The 22,703-nt window shown below is 41.0% G+C and overlaps 1 protein-coding gene across 2 annotated transcripts in view; it reads right to left on the bottom strand.

The window, feature by feature from the left end:
* LOC124800364 (parathyroid hormone/parathyroid hormone-related peptide receptor-like) overlaps window positions 1-22,703 on the bottom strand; it is a 490,636-nt gene that overhangs the window by 407,226 nt on the left and 60,707 nt on the right. The window lies entirely within an intron of this gene.

Raw genomic sequence — 22,703 nt, 5'->3', positions numbered from 1 at the left:
CCAAGGCTATCAGTAGCTCTAATGGAATGTTGTCTACTCCTGGGGCCTTGTTTCGACTTAGGTTTTTCAGTGCTCTGTCAAATTCTTCACGCAGTATCATATCTCCCATTTCATCTTCATCTACGTACTCTTCCATTTCCATATTATCGCCTTCAAGTACATTGCCCTTGTATAGTCTCTCCATATACTCCTTTCGCCTTTCTGCTTTCCTTCTTTCCTTAGAACTGGTTCTCCTGCTAAGCTCTTGATATTCATACATGTGGCTCCCCTTTCTCCAAAGATCTCTTTAATTTTCATGTAGGCAGTATCTATCTTACCCCCTAGTGATATATGCCTCAACATCCTTACATTTGTCCTCTAGCCATCCCTGCTCAGCCATTTTGCACTTCCTGTCGATCTCATTTTTGAGACGTTTGTATTCCTATTTGTTTGCTTCTTTTACTGCATTTTTATATTTTCTCCTTTCATCAATTAAGTTAAATATCTCTTCTGTTTCCCAAGGATTTCTACTAGCCCTCGTCTTTTTACCTACTTGATGCTCTGCTGCCTTCACTATTTCATCTCTCAAAGTTACCCATACTTCTTCTACTGTATTTCTTTCCTCCATTCTTGTCAATCGTTCCCTAATACTCTCACTGAAATTCTCTACAATCTCTGGTTCTGTTAGTTTAACCAGGTCCCATCTCCTCAAATTCCCACCTTTTTGCAGTTTCTTCAGTTTTAATCTACAGTTCATAACCAATAGATTGTGGTCAGAGTCCACATCTGCCCCTGGAAATGTCTTACAATTTGAAACCTGGTTCCTAAATCTTTGCCTTACCTTTATATAATCTATCTGAAACCTTTCAGTGTCTCCAGGAAATAAGAAGCACAAAGAAATTTTGGTGTTGTAAATTAATTCGCTGGTGAAATAAACAGGAGGAAGACTTTTCTAGAAAGGCCTACACTAGAAGAATCAGAATGGATGTATCAGATATGGCCTAATAACTGCCACTAAAAAGTACAATGCGCTAAATACTTTCTCATGTGCCTGTTTGCCCAAAGCATAGGAGCACCTCCCCCTGTTATTATAGTAAAAGAAATCTATGGTGAGTGTTCTGAACCAGTTGCTTTGTTGTTTAAGAGTTTGAATAGTTGAAGAATATTTATAAAATATAAGAGCTAGTGATTTTATTTTCGTGCAAATCCAGTGACTGGAAAATTAAGTACTTTGAACATTTAAATCACATGCAAGAAAAGTTTTGATGCCTGATTAAAAATGACTGCAAATTACAGTACCCTACAGTATAGTAAATGAAGTTAAATGTGGAAATAAAATTCTAAGAATTAAAATGTGTGCATAGCGAATGCGCTTGTTTTGTTTCTGCTAATGAGATTGTGACGTGCAATATCTTTTTCAACCTACTTCTCCACCGAAAGAAATACACCCTAATTTATGTTTGGCAGTTAGTTACATAGATAACTTCAACGGTTATTTTATAGAAATGATGTGCAACGAGTCAGTTTACATGATACGTATACATGATTTGTGTTAACGTTAAAAATAAAATTATTTTTATAGTCCTACCAATGCAAATACATATAAAAACTCGTTTTTTCATGTCTACCAGTTTTTAAACAGAAATTCGTTTATGAAATAGAAGGAACTATCCAGGAGAAAAGCTTTTAATTTAGATTTAAAACTTACTTTGCTACTTGCCAGACAATTTATGGTATTGGAAAAAATGATCAAAAACTTTTGTTGCTGCATACTGAATTATATTTCTGAGCCATTGACAGTTTTACTAATGGGTAGTGAAGGCCATTTTACTTTCTGACAATGGGTCTTATCTATAACCCATCGTTCTTCTCAAACTATGATGGATTATTTATGACGAATTTCATTAGGGAATATATGTACTGTGACGGCGCACTTAAAGTGCCTAGCTCTTTGAAGAGGTACGTACTTGACGTCCGTGGGTGATCACCACAAATTATTCTTACTGCCCGCTCGTGTGCAACCTGTACGTTCTTTCTAAGTGATGAATTACCTCTAAAAAATATTCTGTAAGACGTTGAGTGGAAAATGCCCAAAATATGTTAGGAGGTTAACTCGTTTGTTTCCAAGATTAGCAATTATACGAAGAGCGAAAATAGCTGAACTTACTTGTTTGAGAAGCTCAGTAATACGCTTCTTCCATTTAAAGTTTTTATCAATATGGAGACTCAGAAATTTGGAGCATTCTACCCTATTTACTGACTCATGCTCACTTGCTGCATGACTATTTGTTGTACACGTCTGAATGTAGTGTGTTTTTCAAAATTAAGGGAGAATCCGTTTTCAGAGACCCACTTAATAATTCTTTGGAAAATATTATTTACAAAACTTTAGCTCCTTTCTCTGTAATGAGATTTATTATAACACTAGTATCATCTGCAAAAAGTAGCAGTTTTGCTTGTTGAATGTTACGTGGAAAGTTATACTCATATGTAAGGAATAGGAGTGGACCCGAAATTAAGCCTTTTGGAATGACCGTTGTGATTTCTATCCAGTCATTAAAATTTGCTACCTTTCCAACGTTTTTGAATTATTCAGCACGACTTTTGGCATCCTGTTTTTAAGTATGTCAAACCAACTGTGTTTAAAGCCCTCAGTTCCACAAAACTTGAATTTTTCTTAAACAGTAACATGATCTAAGCAATTAAACGCCTTGGATAGGTCACAAAAAATACCAGTGCTCAGTATTTTATTATTTAAGGATGAATGTATAAATAGTATTGGCAGTCGAGCAACCATTCTGGAACCCCACCTGTGTTACGCTAACTAAATTGTTTCCACTTAAGTGTGAGACTACTCTTGAATTAATTACTGTTTCGTATATTTTGGGAATAAATATCAATAAGGAAATTGGATGACAACTGTTTAATCTTTCTTGTCTTTCTTATGAAGAGGTTTAACACTTACATATTTTAGTCTTTTTTCCCTGTATCAGTTGTGCATTACATTAATTATTAGATAAGAACAACTTTCCAGAATTCTGTTTGAAATTCCACCAATAATATACTAGCGTTTGCGTTTTAGATTTTTATAATTCTATTAATTTCAGAGAAGGAGGTTGGTGCTGTATCTATCTGCTTAAAGTTTCGTGGAATGACATTTTAATCATTCTCTTGCATCTTCAACAGAATCAATTAATTCTATCTTTATGCTACATTAAGAAAGTTTTTGTTAAAGAACAAGCAACTTGTGAATTATCAATCACAATATTGTTATTCAGTTTGTTATGGTATCTAGTACACTAACTGGCGGTCCAGTCTCGCGTTTAACAATATACCATATAATTTTAATCTTATTAACCGTCAGTACTTATTGACTGCCAGAATGTACATACTTCTTGGCTCTTAGTGACGTTTCTTAAAATACAGCAGCATTTTTGGTAGTACGCAAGTAATGTCGGATCTTGACTTTTTCCAGCCCTTACATAAAGTTCCCTTTTCCTCTTACATGAGATTTTAATTCCCTTGGTTATCCACGTCTTAGTTTTTTTAATGGACCTCCAAGATAACTTTTTAGGAAACCAGCTGTCAAACGTCGACACAAAATTACTACGGAAAAAATGGAATATGATATTAGCAGCTCTTTCTATACACACCTCATCCCACACCACCTCTCTTAACTTACTATTGAAACATTGTGTCTTCTTCTCTTAAATAAGCCTCTCTACTTCGTACGAACCTGCCTCAGGGCTGTGTATATATTATCGCTTCATTCTTCTTCCAGAAGCAATACTGACAGGGCTTGAAGAAACAAATGGAAACCCGTGAGAAATGCATGTTTTACTATAAATACCGACGCTAGCCAAGTCTGCAGGTTGTGCTGTTGTATTTGACAACGAACAGCACCTGCGCGATGTCCTCAGTAAGTTTCAAGCGTCACTCGTGGTTATAACGGTGTTCTGTGTAGTTGTGAGTGCACTATGTCGGAGCTCAGTGAATTCGTAGGTGGAAAATTGTTGATGATCATATGATGGATGCTTCCGTAAACAAGGGAGTCAAACTGTTTGGTGTTTCAAAATTTATACTGCATAGAGGGTACGCGGCAAAGCATCCGCTAAGTCACAAAGGTGACGAATGTGTGTTCTGTGTGGTCGTGACAGACGGTCATTGTGATGAAAAAGAAGTGGACGATAGATGCAAAAGTCACTGCAGAAGTTAATGTCGCACTTGCAAACCCTGTCGGCACCAAACCAACGCGGGCGGAGCGAACTGCAGGGCGAGCTGGAATTACAAAACCACTCATCGGTGATGCAAATGCCTGTGTCAGCAAAACGTGGTGCCGAAGACGAGAAACCTGGAGAGTGGTGGAATGGAAGAAATTAATATGCTCAGATGAGTATCGTTTCACACTGTTTCCAACTTCTGGCCGAGTTCCCAAGAATGAAGCATTGTTAGAGTTCGTTGATGGTATGGGTAGCTGTATCGCCATATCCATGAACCCCACGACTATGCCACATGGTCGCATTACATCCAAAGATAATGCGGTAATTTTAGCTGATGAGGTCCATCCCATGGTAGAATTTTTGTTCCCTGTGAGTTGTTGAGTTCCAAGACGACAGGGATCGTGTTCACACAGCTCGCATCGTGAAGGACCAGTCTTCACGAGGAGGACTTGTACCATCTCGGCTGACCGTCAGTCAACAAATCTCAGTATTATTGAGCCCTTGTGGTCTACGTAGGAGAGAAGGGAGCGTGATGGCTGTCCACCTCAGTAATCGTTACCTGAACTCGCTACTGTTTTCCAGGAAGATCAGTATAAGATTCCCTTGAAAACCATACATGACCTGTATTTACCCAGTCCGAGAAGACTGGAACCTGTTTTCAATGCCAACGGATTTCCTGTCCCGTATTAAGATTTGTAATACACTATGTGATCAAAAGCATCCGGACACCGTCAAAAACATGCGTTTTTCATATTAGGCGCATTGTGCTGCCACCTACTGCCAGGTACCCCGTGTCAGCAACCTCAGTAATCATTAGATATCGTGAGAGAGCAGAATACAGTGCTCAGCTGAACTCACGGTCTTCGAACGTGGTCAGGTGACTGGGTGTCACTTGTGCCATACGTTTGTACGCAAGATTTCCACACTCCTAAATATCGCTAGGTCCACTGTTTCCGATGCGATAGTGAAGTGGAAACGTGAAGGGCACTTACAGCACAAAGGCATACAGGCCGACCTGGTCTGTTGACGGACAGAGACCGCTGACAGTTGAAGAGTGTCGTAATGTGAAATAGGCAGACATCTAACCAGAGCATCACACAGAAATTCCAAACTGCATCAGGATCCACTGCAAGTACTATGACACTTAGGCGGAGGGTGAGAAAACCCGGATTTCATGGTCTAGCGGCTATTCATAAGCCGCACATCACGCCGGTAAATGCCAAACGACGCCTCGCTTGGTAAGGAGTAACACATTCGACGATTGAACAGTGTAACAACGTGGTGTGGAGTGACAAATCACGGTGCACAATGTGGCGATCCGATGACAGGGTGTGGGTATGGCGAATGCCCGTTGAAAGTCATCTACCAGCGTATGTAGTGCCAACAGTAAAATTCGGTGGCGGTGGTGTTAAGGTGTGGTCGTTTTCTCATGGAGGGGGCTTGCACGCCTTGTTGTTTTGTTTGGCATTATTAGAGCACAGGCCTACATTGATGTTTTAAGCAGCTTCTTTCTTCCCACTATTGAAGAGCAATTCGGGGATGGCGATTGCATCTTTCAACACGATCGAACAACTGTTCATAATGCACGGTCTGTGGCGGTGTGTTTACTCGACAGTAACAGCCCTGGAATGGACTGGCCTGCAAGAGTCCTGATCTGAAATCTATAGAACACATTTGGGATGTTTTGGAACGCTAACTTCGTGCCAGGCCTCAGCGACCGACATCGATACCTCTCCTCAGTGCAGCACTCTGTGAAGAATGGGCTGCCATTCCCCAAGAAATCTTCCAGCACCTGATTGAACGTATGCCTGCGAGAGCGGAAGCTGTCATCGATGCTAAGGGTGGGCCAACACCACATTGAATTCCAGCATTACCGATGGAGGGCGCAACGAAATTGTAAGTAAAAAAAAAAAAAAAAATGGCTCTGAGCACTATGGGACTTAACTGCTGAGGTCATTAGTCCCCTAGAACTTAGAACTACTTAAACCTAACTAACCTAAGGACATCACACGCATCCATGCCCGAGGCAAGATTCGAACCTGCGACCTTAACAGTCGCCCGGTTCCAGACTGTAGCGTCTAGAACCGCTCGAAACTTTACAGCCAGGTGTCCGGATACTTTTGATCACATAGTGTATGTTGCGTTTTGGATGTTACATATTTTTTTCAATCATCTGTAGTTATTTTGTGTCCATATTGCCACATTCCTTCACTTGTAAAGGTTTCTTTTTGAAAGACATGGCGTGGCTTCTCGGACGCACAGAAAACTTCTAGAGCGTGACATCGGCGGTGCAGATCGCGAGCTGAATTGGGTCAGCGCTTGCGCCGTATGCAGCAATTTGTCTATGTCACAGTCACGTGATAGGAAAACCGTGAACTGGCTGAAGTAGCTTTGAGATTGGCTGTTCCTGACTGACTAGCTTCCGCCAGCAGACTGATATCGTCTTGAGCACCGGATTTAATGTCTTATACGGTTTTCTGTCTGTTAACAACGGATCTGCTTACCTCCGCATCGACTTTCCTATCTGTTACTGAGTAGAAATCACTCTGACGTCATTTATATGAAGTTCTAATCACATTATGAACACGCAAAGAGGGAAGTATTGAATTTTGTAAAATTTTTCAGAGATGGTGTTTGTTGCAATAGTTACACTAATTAATTCCTGAATGGTCCTAAACTTAAAACTGCACAGTGTATAAATATCAAAATTTATAGATGCCGGGCAGGATAAACTAACGAGGCCAGAATTTTTAGAGCACAGCATGGCTTCTGAGAAGAATTACGTTTTAAATGTAATGTACTCGTAGACATTCACTGAAGGCAGCAAGTCAGTAAAACACAGCAGCAATGAACGGGTCTCATGTAAATCCTTAATCATGTCTCAAAATTCAGAAGCTATAACCGTCTACAGTTCAGAATATGTACGATAATGTGCTGAATTATAACGCCCAACGATTATTTGTAATGTGAAAACTCTTAAAGCTTTTTAAATAAAACAAATGTTATTTACATTCTACAGTTTGTTCATGTCTACATATTTTATTTATCGATCTAGTCACCCTGGCAACGAACACATTTCTCCTAACAAAAGACCAGTTTGATGATATCCTCACTGTAGAATGTTTGATTTTTTGACGGAGCCACAACCTTACCACTGCTCGCTTCAGTTCCACACTGCCAAAGTGAAGTCGTTGAAGGTATTTTTTATGTTTTGCAAACAGATGAAAATCGGATGGGGCCGAGTCTGCACTGTGCGGGGGATGATCGATGACAGTGAAGCCAAGGCGTCGGATTGCTGCAGACTTAGAGCCACTCGAGTGTCGCGGGCACTGTCATGGTGAGGGAGAGGGCGCTCCGTGCGTGGACGAACTCTTCGCATACGAAACTCGATTACAGCTCTCTTTACTCACGCACCGATATTGTTGCGTTACACACCGTCAATTCGGAACCCTCTAGAGACAGAGGGCTGCAAATTTGTGGAAGTGAAGAATAAAGAATGTAAATAACCTTTGTTTTATTTCAAAAGCTTACGAGTGTTGATTTAAAAAATTTGGGGGAGTTACTTTTCAGCACGTCCTCGTATATTTGTCTTACTGATGTAGAATGAACATGAAAACACATGGCGAAGTGAGTTGTAAATTTGCCATATAGTACATTTTGACGTACGTAAATATTATTTAATGTCTACCGCATTGCGTGTAAGTTGGTGATTTCTTGCGGTTAATATTGGTTTTAAAATTTCTTGGAAGAGTTTTTCTTCTATCGTTGCACCCTACTTTGGGCTACGTAAAGTCAATCAAATTTTAATGTTTTGTACTTTTCTATAGTTCAGAACTGTTTCATTCTTTTTGATCTTGTTTTCGTTTCTTTTTCAGAGACTTGCGTTGTTCGTTTGGTTTTCATTTTGATTTGAAACCTACCTTTGATATCTTTTTTTAAAGCTATGAGCATATTTTATGTGATTTGGAATTCTAGTAAGTCCTTCTCCGTTTCCATAATCCAATTTAGTTGGTTTTTATGTTGTGGAAGTAATCAAAAATTTATTTTATTAATCTACGGTGGCGGATAAAAACCGCAAAACAAGATGGAGTTGTGCGACCTAAACGAAAGTTGGAAGGCTCGTTTTTACGTCTGAAAGATGATGTCTATTGAGCGTTCGCGCCAGTCGCATAAGAATGGCGCTTGCAACGCCACTGTGAGGATGCAAATCGATTTGCTTTAAATACGCGCTGTAACGGTCATGAGAATTAGCTACGTTTAAGGCTGGACGTGGTGAGTTGATGTTATTGAACAATGCCATTAAGATGACTAAAGACGGCACTATCAACACCTCACTGAGTATTAACGACGTCGTGTTAAAGGGCTACGAGAAGCTGAATGCTCATTCTGCGATACTGCAGAAGGACTTCGCAGGAATGTAGCCACTCTACTTGATTGCTGACAGCGGTGGATACGAGAACGTATAGTCTCAAGAAGCCCGGGATCCGGACGGCCACGTGGCACAACCGTGAGTGATGATCATCGTGTCCGGCGTGTGACTCTGCCGCATCGTACTGCATCTGCAGGAGCAGTTTGTGCAGCAGTTGGCAGCACGTGACACAACGAATTGTTATAAATCGGTTACTTCGAGGAAAGCTCCGAGACAGACGCACTGTAGCGTGTATTCCACTGAATCCAGACCACCGCCATTTGTGACTTCAGTGGCGTCAAGGGAGAGCTCATTGCAGAACGGGGTGGAGGTTTGTTATGTTGATGAAAGCTGTTTCTGCCTCGGTGCCAGTGATGCTGTGTGTTTGCTGAAAGGAGGCCAGTTGAAGGCCTGCAACCAATCTGTCTGTGTTGTAGACACACTGGATCTATTACCTGAAGTTAAGGTCTGGGTGCGATTTTGTATGACGGCAGTTGCACTATCGGGGTTATGCTTTGCAACCGGAGTGCAAATTTGTACATCAAACTGGTTATTTGACATGTGTTGCTGCCATTCATAAACGAGATTGCAGGGGCGTTTTCCAACAAGATAGCGCTCGCCCACATACCGCTGTTGTAACTCAACATGCTCTACAGAGTATCGACATGTTGCCTTCGGCTGCTACATCACGAGATCTGTCTCCAAACGAGCACATATGGGACATCATTAGACGACAACTCAAGTGTTATCCACAACCAGCGTTAACGATTCCTGTGTTGGCCGACGAAGTGCACCAGGCATGGAACTCCATCCCACGAACTGTCATCCGCCATCTGCACAACACAGGTATGTACGTCTGCATGGTTGCCTTCAACATTCTGGCGGTTTTAACCTGTGATCTTGCAAGGGTAATAACTTAAATATGTTACCTAGACAAAAGTATTCCTGAAATTTCATTACTCTGCAGCAATGATTTTTTTGTTGTTCATCTGGGTTCATTCTGAGGATGTGCCCTTAAAATCAATTCTCCTTTTTCTCATCGTGTCTGAGAGGTTGTCAGTATTTGGTACAGAGTTTTGTTTTTTATGTGAATTAGTTTGTTGTTGTGGAATCTGGGATCAAGAATTTCTTTGATCTCCAGCCTTTAAACTGGGCCATGGTTGGTGATGAACAGTGTTTCGGATGCGTACACGGCTTTCTATTTGATTACTGTATTGTAATGTCTTATGTTTTCATTCCACAAGGGGATATTTTTGTTGTATGTGTTTTTGGTGAGTTAGGAGGTCAGTTCAACTTTACTTCCTCCAGTTTCCTTTGCCTTTTTCTCGAGAGCATTCCAGCTGATCCACTCTCCAAGAAATTTGAAATCTCTAACGATCTCTATTTTTTGTTCTCCCAATTTAAAATATTTTGGTGGCTTTTCTACGTCTGTGATTATCTTGGCCTCCTCAAACGGATTTTGAGATCTATTTTTTCAGCTTGTTTTTGTAGTTCGAGGGTCTGTTCTTCACCCTCTTCCCAGGTCTTGTTTTTGTAGTTCGAGGGTATGTTCTTCGGCTTCTTCCCAGGTCTCAGCTAATAGGGCATTACCACATCTAAAGGCTAGGTAATTGACTTTAATGGCTTTGTTTTTATTTCCTAGACGGATTCCGCTATGGATAATCGTGTTCCGTACTCTGACTACTTTTTCCAAGACGCATTTAAATAGCAGTACAGCACTTTTTATCTCCAAAGGGTAGGAGAATTCTGCCATGAATCTGACTTGGTAGTACGTGTTTTTAAGCGTTTCTCTAATTAGGCTTGTTGTTTTGTTGTTCGGTTTAATTTTTTTAGTATAGAGATAAGGCATTCCCGGTTTGTTGAGGCGAATGCTTTCTGAAAGTCAATGAAAGTGATAACGTATGATTTTGATCTAAATTATTGATAGGGCATGAAGTTTCTGAGGTTTAGAATTTACTCTCGGCAGGATCTTCCTTTCAAGAAACCCACTTGGTATTCTCCATATCGATGGTCTGGTTGGGTTTTTCCCTGTTTGTAAGACTTTTGAGAGTGTCTTGTATGTTACGTCTAGGAGTCAGATCCGTCTGTAGTTGTTGAGGTCTGTTTTAGACCCTTCTTCATCGTGTGGGGTGGATTATAGCTGTCTATCATTCACCTTGAATTCTTTCATTAATCCACATTTCTTCAGAGGCTTTATAGCTTCTGGGATTTGAAATGATTCTCCGCAGTTCGTTGGTGGAGGGTGGTTTAGAGTTAAGGCTGGTTATTGTTGAGGTCTTAAAGTCAATTTTTCTGTGAGTTCTTGAGAAGGTTTTTGAAACATTCTGCCAATATCTTGGAATTATCCCTGTTGTTGTGGGCAATACTGCCGTTTTTGTCTTGGAGCTGTAGGGTTGGTGGGATGTATTTGCTTATTTGTTGTTTAAAAGTCTTAAAAAAGTTGCTTGCGTGTTGTTTTTGATGAGCTCTTCGTTGATCTGGAAGAGGAGTTGGTTTTCTTGGGCTTTTTTGTTCCTTTGATATTTTTCCTCACTAATTTTCTAATGTTTAGGAAGTTTTTTCTGTGAAGTTCATTTTTCTGTGATTGACGCTGTTGCTATGCCTTTATTTTTATGTCAAGGGGTGTCACATGCTGCTGTCCACCAGGTAAGTTTTTTGGCTTTGACCATGGGAGCTAATTGTTCGGCTTTACTCATTAGACTTTCTTTTATTTGATCCCAGTATTGGCTTTGCACATCTTCAGTTGCCAGGCGACACTCCACTGAGTTTACCATCTTTTATTGGATCGACTTTTCTTCTTTTGGGGTTCCACGTTCCGTTTTTCCTTTTAAGGAATTTTTCATCGTAATAAATACTTTAAAATTTATGGAGCCACAATTTTTCTTGCTCAAGATTTTTTTCGTGTGATTTTAAGAGATTGTAACATTCCGCGACCCTTTAAGATATATGAACTGTGAGTAACTCCTCAATAAATGACTTGTAGTCACTTTTCATAGACATCTCAAGAGATACCGGTACCATTTCCGCTTTTTCACATAGAACTAAGGTAATTTTTGTCACAAATATCAAATTCTAAAAGACTAATTCAACGAGGTTCCACACTTTAAAATCCGATTACGCTTATTTATAATCATGCCTAGTGAAGCTCTGTGGTGTTCAAACCATTCTTTTACTTTTGATGTTTCCCCGTGGAATGTGTTGTACTCCTATAATACTGAAAAGGAACTCTACAAAAGCTAAATATTTAAATTGGGATAACACTTCCTTAATCAATGTAAAGAAATGTGTACTCTACGCGACAGCTTTATCTTTTAATGCTCTTCAATTAGAATTACAAAATATGAATTACATGCTCGATATTTTAAATTTTAAGTTTGTAATATCCGTGGGACATACTTGTTTTAATCCGTGCGAGAATTTCTCTCAGTAGAGCATTTTGCTATATTTTTGCACTCAGCTATCTGATGTCTATGAAAAGTGACTACAAGTCATTTATTGAGGAGTTACTCACAGTTCATATATCTTAAAGGGTCACGGAATGTTACAATCTCTTAAAATCACACGAAAAAAATCTTGAGCAAGAAAACAGGATGTTTCAAAAAAGTGTGAGATAACAACGGTCCCCGTCAGATCACCGAAGTTAAGCGCTGTCGGGCCTGGCTAGCACTTGGATGGGTCACCGTCCGCGTCTGCCGAGCGCTGCGGCAAGAGTGTGCACGCTGTCCCTGTGAGGCCAATTAAGGAGATGCTTGACTGAAAAGTAGCTGCTCTGGTCACAAAAACTGACAACGACCGAGAGAGCGAGTGCTGGCCACATGTCCTCCATATTCACATCGAGTGACGTCTACATCTACATCTACATCTACGTCCATACTCCGCAAGCCACCTGACGGTGTGTGGCGGAGGGTACCTTCAGTACCTCTATCGGTTCTCCCTTCTATTCCAGTCTCGTATTGTTCGTGGAAAGAAGGACTGTCGGTATGCCTCTGTGTGGGCTCTAATCTCTCTGGTTTTATCCTCATGGTCTCTTCGCAGAGTCTTCCACTGGAGTTTATCTATCATCTCCGTAACGCTTTCGCGATTACTAAATGATCCTGTAACGAAGCGCGCTGCTCTCCGTTGGATCTTCTCTATCTCTTCTATCAACCCTATCTGGTACGGATCCCACACTGCTGAGCAGTATTCAAGCAGTGGGCGAACAAGCGTACTGTAACCTACTTCCTTTGTTTTCGGATTGCATTTCCTTAGGATTCTTCCAATGAATCTCAGTCTGGCATCTGCTTTACCGACGATCAACATTATATGATCATTCCATTTTAAATCACTCCTAATGCGTACTCCCAGATAATTTATGGTATTAACTGCTTCCAGTTGCTGACCTGCTATTTTGTAGCTAAATGATAAAGGATCTATCTTTCTGTATATTCGCAGCACATTACACTTGTCTACATTGAGATTCAATTGCCATTCCCTGCACCATGCGTCAATTCGCTGCAGAGGACGACATGGCGGTCGATCGGTCGGTACCGTTGGGCCCTACTGTTCAGACAGAGTATAAAAGAAGTATCCCATATTTTTATAGTCGATAGCACTTGTCAAAATTAGAAACCAGCACTCGTTTTAAATATGTTTTTCTTTTGTCAGGAAGCAATAAACCCTACCTGTGAAGGACAGGAGAAAAGCAGAAGTGTTCCCCTTGGCGTTAGTGTAAAATGTAAGACTCTGAACAAAGGAAAGGACGTTAACACTTAATAAAGTTCCAAAGATTAAACCAAGTAAAAATGGCTTAAACCGTCCACTCTTATATGAGCATGTTACAAATATATAGAATTTTACTCACTTCTCGTCCGTTACAGAATTTTACACACCATAAAATTCTGTAACTGAATACCTTCCAAATAGCCCTCACATATTACATAGCACTTAAATGTGTAGAACTCAAAATATTCACAAAACTCCACAAAACACAACCTCATGACTGACAGAAACAAAGACAGTATAAAATGCGGCTAACTTCTTATGACGGTCTCTAGAGCGCATTCCTTCATGTGATTCTAAAATTGGTCACTAAACTGAAACACTAGCCACGAAATATCATGTATACCTAGGTACTCTGTCCACAAGGTACAACTCTCTCTCTTAGTAAAGTCTCACAGTAAGACACATAGGTCTACTGATCCTACTGAGCCATGTGAAAGCCATGTGTTAGGAACGTATTTCACGTTATTTATCACCAGGGGATACGCAAGTCACTAGCAGGGCTCAAAGACGATCTATTCACTGTTTTGTTCTTCTAAGGAACTCACATCACTGCTTAAATAACGAAGCCATAGACTTACTAATATAACTAGATCGCTCACTGGCGCCAGTGTAGCGTTCCCATATTGAAGTCGCCATTGGCAATGCAACTCTGTGTTTGTACTTACTAAATAATACCAAATATCTGACAGAGTATTGCATACACAATGAAGTAACAGATGAGGACTGTGAATCTGTTAGAAAGATACGCGAAAATGAAATGGCTAGTTCAAGTTATTATTAAATTCCAAGCTAGCTGAAGGAAAAATACGACAAAATTGTGGAAAGGAACGTAGATAAAATTTTGCCACGTAAAAAAATTAAAGAGGAAAAACTAAGCGCCAAAGATAGACGCAGGTTATTTGTAAGGAAATATTACACAACAACCGAGGCTGAAAAAATAAGTAAATGACAAAATAACCCCACTATACGCTACTACATACGTTTCATGCAACTGTCTTGAACCAATAACTTGCCGCGTTGTTGCTCCTACTTGTCAGGAACGAACCATACATTCTTGAACAGATGCCTGTAATTTACCATCTTTTGATGTAGACCTTATGCAGAAAACTAGGGAGTTAAGTTATTTAAGCCACATTCCTTCATTTTTTTCTTTCGTTTCGTTTTGTTGTCTGTCATACCTTCCAAATCATTAGGGCTGTTTTCACATTAATCCGCCCGAACTGCGGCTTCGATTCGGGAACACTTGCTTCAGTTCCCCGCTACGGTATGGTAGGTGCTAGGGTGAAGCATATCTGTCCGATGTACTTTGCAAGCAGAGCCCTGCCGAGCAGTCAGATGCATTTAGGATGAGTCCGCATTGCCCATGTGAACACGCAAGAGCACACTTCCTTTATCGGTTTTTCTGAGGCTGGGTCTTTGTCCTTGCCACTGGTCAAGGCAGCAGCCAACATGTTCTACGTGTTAAAGTCAGACGTCAGTGTCTTGTGCATTATGAACAAGGCCATTTCGGAGCAGCAGCATTCAAGATTTATGGTCAGAGTACTGCTTGCTAGCGTTGCATTGGTATAATTCTGTATTGGACTAGTGTTAGCTTTGCAAGTTTGGTCTCATTGTTTGCAAGATTAGATCTTGTTCCGATCAGGGCTTCGTCCATGGTACAAAGATTAATATCGATTTGTCATTTAGTAATCCAGGCTTATAGGCCGTTTCTCACATTAATTTCCTACCTATTTAATATTACAGAAATCTGAAAATACACTGGCGGAAGAATATAGTACACCCGTTTAGAGGGATTTCCAGTTCACTCAAGATTTATTGTTGCATCAGTGCATATGGACTACAAGAAATGGTTACATTTACAGATCAATAGCACATACGGTTCTGAAGCACAAGTTACCGACCCACGCTGTAGCACCCACGTTATTATGTGGCGTAGTCTCAACGGGCAGCAATGCAGGCACTGACTCTGGCATCCAGTATATGGTATAGATGGCGAATACTATCCTGGGATACGTTATGCCACGCCTGCTCGATCTTTTCTCGGCTGGCTAGTCATACGAGTCAAATCTCGTACCATGATATCCCACACGTGCTCTATTCGAGACAAGTTCTGAGATCGTGCTGGCCAGGGAAGTTGCTGGACGTCTTTAAGAGCACGATGAGTTTCACGAGCAGTCTGTGGGCGAGAATTATCCTGTTGGAACAACACATAACCTTCCTGTTGCAGTAACGGCAAAATAACGGTTCTATCAACATTCTGCACATACCGAGCGCTGGTTAGCGTCCCCTTCAAAAAGATCAAGAAAGATACTAGGAGTAATCACTAAATTACAGGCCCATATCGTTAACGCCGATATATAGCAGGATCTTAGAACATATATTGTGTTCGAACGTAATGAATTACCTCGAAAGAAAATGGTCTATTGACACACAGTCAACATGTGTTTAGAAAACATCGTTCCTGTGAAACACAACTAGCTCTTTATTCACATGAAGTGCTGAGTGCTATTGACAAGGGATTTCAGATCGATTCCGTATTTCTGGATTTCCGGAAGGCTTTTGACACTGTACCACACAAGCGGCTCGTAGTGGAATTGCGTGCTGATGGAATATCGTCTCAGTTATGTGACTGGATCTGTCATTTCCTGTCAGAGAGGTCACAGTTCGTCGTAATTGACGGAAAGTCATCGAGTAAAACAGAAGTGACTTCTGGGGTTCGCCAAGGTAGTGTTATAGGCCATTTGCTGTTCCTTATCTGTATAAACGATTTGAGAGACAATTTGAGCAGCCTTCTTCGGTTGTTTACAGATGACGCTGTCGTTTATCGACTAATAAAGGCATCAGAAGATCAAAACAAACTGCAAAACGATTTTGAAGAAATATCGGAATGGTGCGAAAAGTGGCAGTTGACCTTAAATGACGAAAACTGTAAGGTCATCCACATGAGTGCTAAAATTAACTCGTTTAACTTCGCTTACACGATAAATCAGTCTAATCTAAAAGCTGTAAATTCAACTAAATACCTAGGTATCAGAATTACGAACAATTTAAATTGGAAGGAACACACAGAAAATGTTGTGGGGAAAGCTAACCAAAGACTGCGTTTTATTGGCAGGACACTTATAAAATGTTACAGATCTACTAAGGAGATTGCCTGCACTACACTTGTCCGTCCTCTTTTAGAATACTGCTGCGCGGTGTGGGATCCTTACCAGATAGGACTGACTGAGTACATCGAAAAAGTTCAAAGAAAGGCAGCACGTTTTGTATTATCGCGAAATATGGTAGAGTGTGTCACAGAAATGATACAAGATTTGGGATGGAGATCATTAAACGAAAGGTGTTTTTCGTTGCGACGGAATCTTCTCCCAAAATTCCAATCACCAACTTTCTCTTCCGAATGCGAAAATATTTTGTTGACACTGACTTACATAGGGAGGAACGATCACAAAGATAAAATAAGGAAAATCAGAGCTCGTACGGAAAGATATAGGTGATCATTCTTTTCGGGCGCTATACGAGATTGGAATAATAGAGAATTGTGAAGGTGGTTCGATGAATCCGCTGCCAGGCACTAAAATGTGATTTGCAGAGTATCCATGTAGCTGTAGATGTAGATGGGTGAGACTCATAGTTTTATCGCACCCCAGACGATCAGGCCGGGGGTGGAACCAGTGTGTCTTGGACGAATACAATCTACGAGACGGCGCTCACGAGGTCTATGCCGTACACGCAAACGAGCACCACTTCCGTGCAGGCAGAATTTGCTTTCGTCGCCGAAGACCACGGCAAGCCGTGCACTTCGATGCTGTGTCGTGAGTGGAAGACGGGCTGTTGGTATTGTTTATCTTGGTATAGCTCTCTGTTGACACTGAAAAAAAAGTTCTAATTTTGGCCAACAGATGCAAATCTGGCACTGAACAGGATCTCGTTCACGTCTCAGGTGCTCACATTGAACAAACTGCGACAGCGGCGGTTAATAATAAAATCAACATAATCGCTCTGTCACTTGTTTGACCTTTCCTGTCCACGTCCCGATCCTAATCCCTTACATGTTGTAACACTTCCTTCCATAAAAATTCCTAAACTTTACGAAATTTATGCTCGGTTTGTAGGCGCGTATTCATCCATTGTTCACGTTCGCAAATGACACGAGCGCAGCTCACTGAAAAAGAATCTGCGTTCCACAGAATTAATATAATGAGAATCTACTTTCGGCAGGTAGAATATCTTCCTTTCTTTCATGCAACTTTCAACCAGTCTTAGCTGCAGAGAGCTTCGAGACACATGCTGCAGTCCTGAATATGTTGAGCGTTGGTTCTTTTGTGGTTCACGCTTAAGGAGCACTTTGCATCTGTATTCGTTTCCTCTATAAGAGAAGATGCACCAAATCTTATAGGTTGCCTTAAAATAATTGAATATCTTTCTGATAGTTTCGTGTCACTTTAACAAATGTTAGTAACTCCTTCATATACAGGATGGTCAGAACTAGTCTGAATAGCTTGTAAGGGTGTTGTAGGGTAGGTTGTGCTAAAAAATAATTGTTAAGAAAAAAATCTGCTACGTTGTGCCGCTTCCGATCTGATTAGCATTGACGTTAGCCAATGAGGCCCTAGCGCGCGCAGATTCAAGGTGCCCTCCAAAGACGATCTCGCCAAATGTGTTCTTCGTTTGTTTTCCTAAAACCGATCAAGACAGCGATCTGAAAATTTAACACGGGACGGTAGTGAGGATCGAACCCGGGCCAAAGGCTGAGCAGTCTCGTGCACTATCCTATAACCTATGAGACAGATTCTGACACTAATTGTATCTGGCACGCCGCTAGAATTTGCGAGCGCTACGACTCTTAAAATAGGAGATGCCTTTTGTTACTTGATGATGATCGAAGTTGAGAGGATATAAAATGTAGACTGGTAGTGGCAAGGAAACCGTTTCTGAAGAAGAGATATTTGTTAACGTAGAGTATAAAGTGTCAGGAAGTCTTTTCTGAAAGGAGTTGTGTAGAGTGTAGCCATGTATGGAAGTGAAACATGGTCGATAAATAGTTTAGACAAGAAGAGAATAGAAACTATCGACAGAGGGATTAGGGCGTATAAACTATGGTTCCCAACTGACGGACAAATCACTGCCAAAAGTATTAAGCTGGCTGAGTATATTTATGACCACCTAAGTTAGACACAGTTAGGCCCAAGTGGCGCCTCAATATCATTATCTATGTTACGGACGGCGGAAATGGAGGCCGATTGCTCATATATAAATAATACTTTCAGTACTGGTGCAATTAATTTTTGTGATACATATATCAAAACGTCCTGTTTTCCTTTCACTTTACTTTTGAAGCAATTTTTATTTAATGATCCATCTTTTGCACATTCGATGATATCGTAACCAAGTCTAGTGCAGTTCTTTCAGGCCGACCGATAAGCACAATAGCTAAGGCATGGGATTCGTCTTCTGAGGAGAGCGACTGAAATCCCTTCCCAGTACTCAGGTTTACGCTGTCCATGGTTTCCCTGACTGATTTTAGTGGAATGGCGGTACAGCTTTATTTTGAAAAGGTTACTGTCTATTACCCTCCCCTTCCTTGTACGGTCAGAGTTTGTATACCTTGTCTATGATGGAATATTGAACGCTAATCTCCCTTTTTACGTTTCTCTCGTCAAATGAAATATTGTTCAGCGTAGTTAAGAAAGAAACAGTCGGACATGTGAAGTATATACACATATCAATACTTCAAGGCCCGATTCTGTGAAGAACCGGTGCCGGCCGGAGTGGCCGAGCGGTTCTAGGCGCTACAGTCTGGAACCGCGCGACCGCTACGGTCGCAGGTTCGAATCCTGCCTCGGGCATGGATGTGTGTGATGTCCTTAGGTTAGTTAAGTTTAAGTAGTTCTAAGTTCTAGGGGATTGATGACCTTAGAAGTTAAGTCCCATAGTGCTCAGAGCCATTTGAACCATATTTTGAACAACAGGCTTCCAGTTAAGTTGTGCTTTGTCACTGTGAGACATTCCCCAAAGCCACAGAACATGAATACGTGTGGTTTAATAGGTGTTGTTCACTAGTGTTATGATTCGCTCGAAAAGGGGTGTCCCATTTAAAGACATACTGACGGCTGGGGCACGCTGCCAAGTTCTAGAGGAATCTGGGATATGTGTGGCGGAAGACGTGACGTGGCAGAGGAGCGGGAGCTAGGCGGCTTAAAGGCCTTTCCTTTAAAAATAAAGGGATCTGATCTTAATCTGCAGCGTTGTTGGCGACTCAAGAATGTTTAGAGAAGAACCTCCTCAACACATCCACAAGTGCTTCCAAGAAATCAGACGTGTTAGCCTCCAGGGAACTTGTCGTAGAATGAGGCTGGCGCTGCAACTCGAGACGGAATGAGACAGCTGTGGGAAAGCTAACAACAACCAGGAATTTTTCGAACTGAGATCGAAAAGTTTGGTACATTACAACCAGCAGTGGCAGGGTGAATCAACCAGTGTCGACATTCATTCTCAGAAATTGTAATTAGAGCCCATTAATAACAAGACAGCACGACAGGAAATTCAGTTTCCTGAAGGACATTAGTGAGGGAGAAAGAAGAAAGGAACTCCTGAGCAGGAGTTCCTAAACAATGGAGAGCATCCCAAGTCATGAGGTGATTGTTTTGCGAAGGGTATTTTGACTTTGCCTACTGGTGGCGTGTCAGTCTGTCTTACACCCGATTTTCATACTTCATTTCTGATTCCTGATTCATCCTGATGTTTAATGTAATTAAGTGACAATCCTTATTTTCGATCCAGTGTCGGGGGGCTTTTCTTTCATTCTAATAATTGGGCTCAAGAACATTCTACTGCGTTGCCACTACCTGACATTCAACTCTAAATACACCTTGGAGGCATTCTCTGCAGTCTAATCTCTGCAGGCAAAAGACGCTGCATGAGCAGTGGGAGATACTGAACAGCTGCTGCAGCCCGAACAATAGCGCAGTGCTGGCTGCCAGACGGTGGCTTTTTCTGGACAGCAATTAAGGAGGAAACTGCACAGAGCTCATATTAATTTGCTCTGTGAATCATCCATGAAGCTGTGGGTAAACGGAGATGCGGAGGTGAGGGCCCCTGGCTCAGCAAACAGACGCGCAACACCACACCACTCATATGGGGAGCCGACACTTCACCAGCTGTCATTCATCACCAGTTCTCTCATGTAGTGGGATAAAATGGTTATCTCCCCCTCCCCCCACCCTGAATCCTCAATTATTGACTCGTTACCCAGTCTAATCTACTCTAACACTTTTGTATAATGAATAAGCATTGTTATCGTTACATCCTATCTATGTTTCCAGTTTAAAGTTGTATTGTTTTTTGGCATCCATCGTGGAACCATACCCATTATTTTAATTTTTACCACAGTATGGGACCTGAGGTATATGCAGTCTGCTCAGACGTTGTGGATTCTTCGTTCAGTGTGATATCGGGTCTGTTGGCACGAGGGTCTTTAACTCTGTCAGTGTTTCGTGGAGTTCATACCACGGCCAGTGTCATCAGGTTGGAAGAGGATGCTGCATACTGCTTGTAAGAAGCTTGTAATACAGTTGAAGATACGTGTATACAGCAAATAAATGATGGGCAAGTGAAACTGCTCCACTGCAGGCCCGCTATCTGTCCACCACATGCTATGAAGTTGCAGCAATCTGTTACCGAAACTTCAAAACATGCGTGGTACAAAGAAGGAAACTTGGCCTACACATATCCTGCGATAGTTTTAAGTATAGCCAGGTTGAAACGCTCCACTTGCTATAGTACCACTTTTAACATGAACATAATTTCTTTGTGTTGTCTGTTCCATACATAACGTATGTACAGTACTCGTAGTATATAAGAAATCTCCGAATTCATATTCAAGGCAATTTTAGGATATGCGGCCAGTTGTTAACCACAACAGGATCTTTGCCTAATGTATATCTTCATTCTACACATTTTCTGCCTTTCGTGTTAATATCTAATTTATAATATCTTTATACTTTAAAATTTCGTGATTGATGCCCTATGCACATCTGTAGATAGGCGTTGTGCGCAACCCATTGACAGCCGGCAGCTAACAAGGACCGCAATTACTACCTGTTGGTTCTGTATCAGAATTAGCAAGACATTCAGGTACAATTGCATGTCAGTTGGCCTCCAGTATTCAAGTTAAGTTCCATTTAAGTCAGCATTGTGGTCAGTCCACTGTTTAAAGCCGGGCATTCAAATAGTACATGCACAGAATTTTATGGCAAGCAAAATTCTATATATTTTTAAAACTAGTTATATAAAGTGCAGATGGTTACGCCATACTTCGCCGGTCATGCATCATCTTGCACTTTGAACCAGAAGGAGAACTTTCACCGTAAAACACGTGATATTTGCAAATTAACCGAGTTTCGTTAATGTATTAGCAATTTAACCTGTCCTGAAAATATGGAAATTTGTGTCAGATTCCAATAGCTTCAATTTCATAACATGTTTAACTTGTAACTAATTTTTGATAATACTTCTGCTTTGTTTAATTTCCTTACTAATTATTGGTCTGTACTAGAGTAATAATGTAAGTGACAGATGACTGAACACAGTACTCACAAGTTGGCTCGGTTGAAACGCCATTAAATTTCAATAGACCATTTTTCCCGTGTACATAACGCGTACGTGAGAAAATGTTTTAACATTTGGATCAAAAAATGGTTCAAATGGCTCTGAGCAGTATGGGACTTAACTTATGAGGTCATCAGTCCCCTAGAACTTAGAAATACTTAAACCTAAGTAACCTAAGGACATCACACACATCCATGCCCGAGGCAGGATTCGAATCTGCAACTGTGGCGGTCGCGCGGTTCCAGACTGTAGCGCCTAGAACCGCCCGAACACTCCGTCCGGCTTCACATTTGGAAAAACTTTAATTTTCCGAAGTAATTTTCGTTATTTTAAGACCGGCTGCTACACTTAAAAAGTGAATGCAATCATTTAAAAATGGAATAAGAAAATATGATAAACTTCTTTTAAAGGGTCGAATGGGGCGATAATCTGAGTGTTCCAAGGTTCAACACCTCCCTTATTATTTTCAAGTCAGTCGACGTCCAACCTTCAGCACTTAAGGGCTATGTAGCAACCAGCGTATTTTCAAGTGATGTGTTATGTAATTATCGATTACTGCCACTCGTATATAATTTTACTATTCTACTGAATGAAACATACGATCCCATACTTAAAACTGATCATCTTCGTTAGTAATAATATTAGTCGACATATGTAAAAGAGAAAATCTAAACCAGGGCGGGCTACGGGCGGGCCAATGCTCCGCCTGTATCGGCTTCGCTCGT

The sequence above is a fragment of the Schistocerca piceifrons genome, chromosome 1 (assembly GCF_021461385.2).
Source record: "Schistocerca piceifrons isolate TAMUIC-IGC-003096 chromosome 1, iqSchPice1.1, whole genome shotgun sequence".
Taxonomy (NCBI): Eukaryota; Metazoa; Arthropoda; class Insecta; order Orthoptera; family Acrididae; genus Schistocerca; species Schistocerca piceifrons.
Note: the sequence above shows the minus strand (reverse complement) of the source record. Positions and strands in the feature narration are given on the sequence as shown.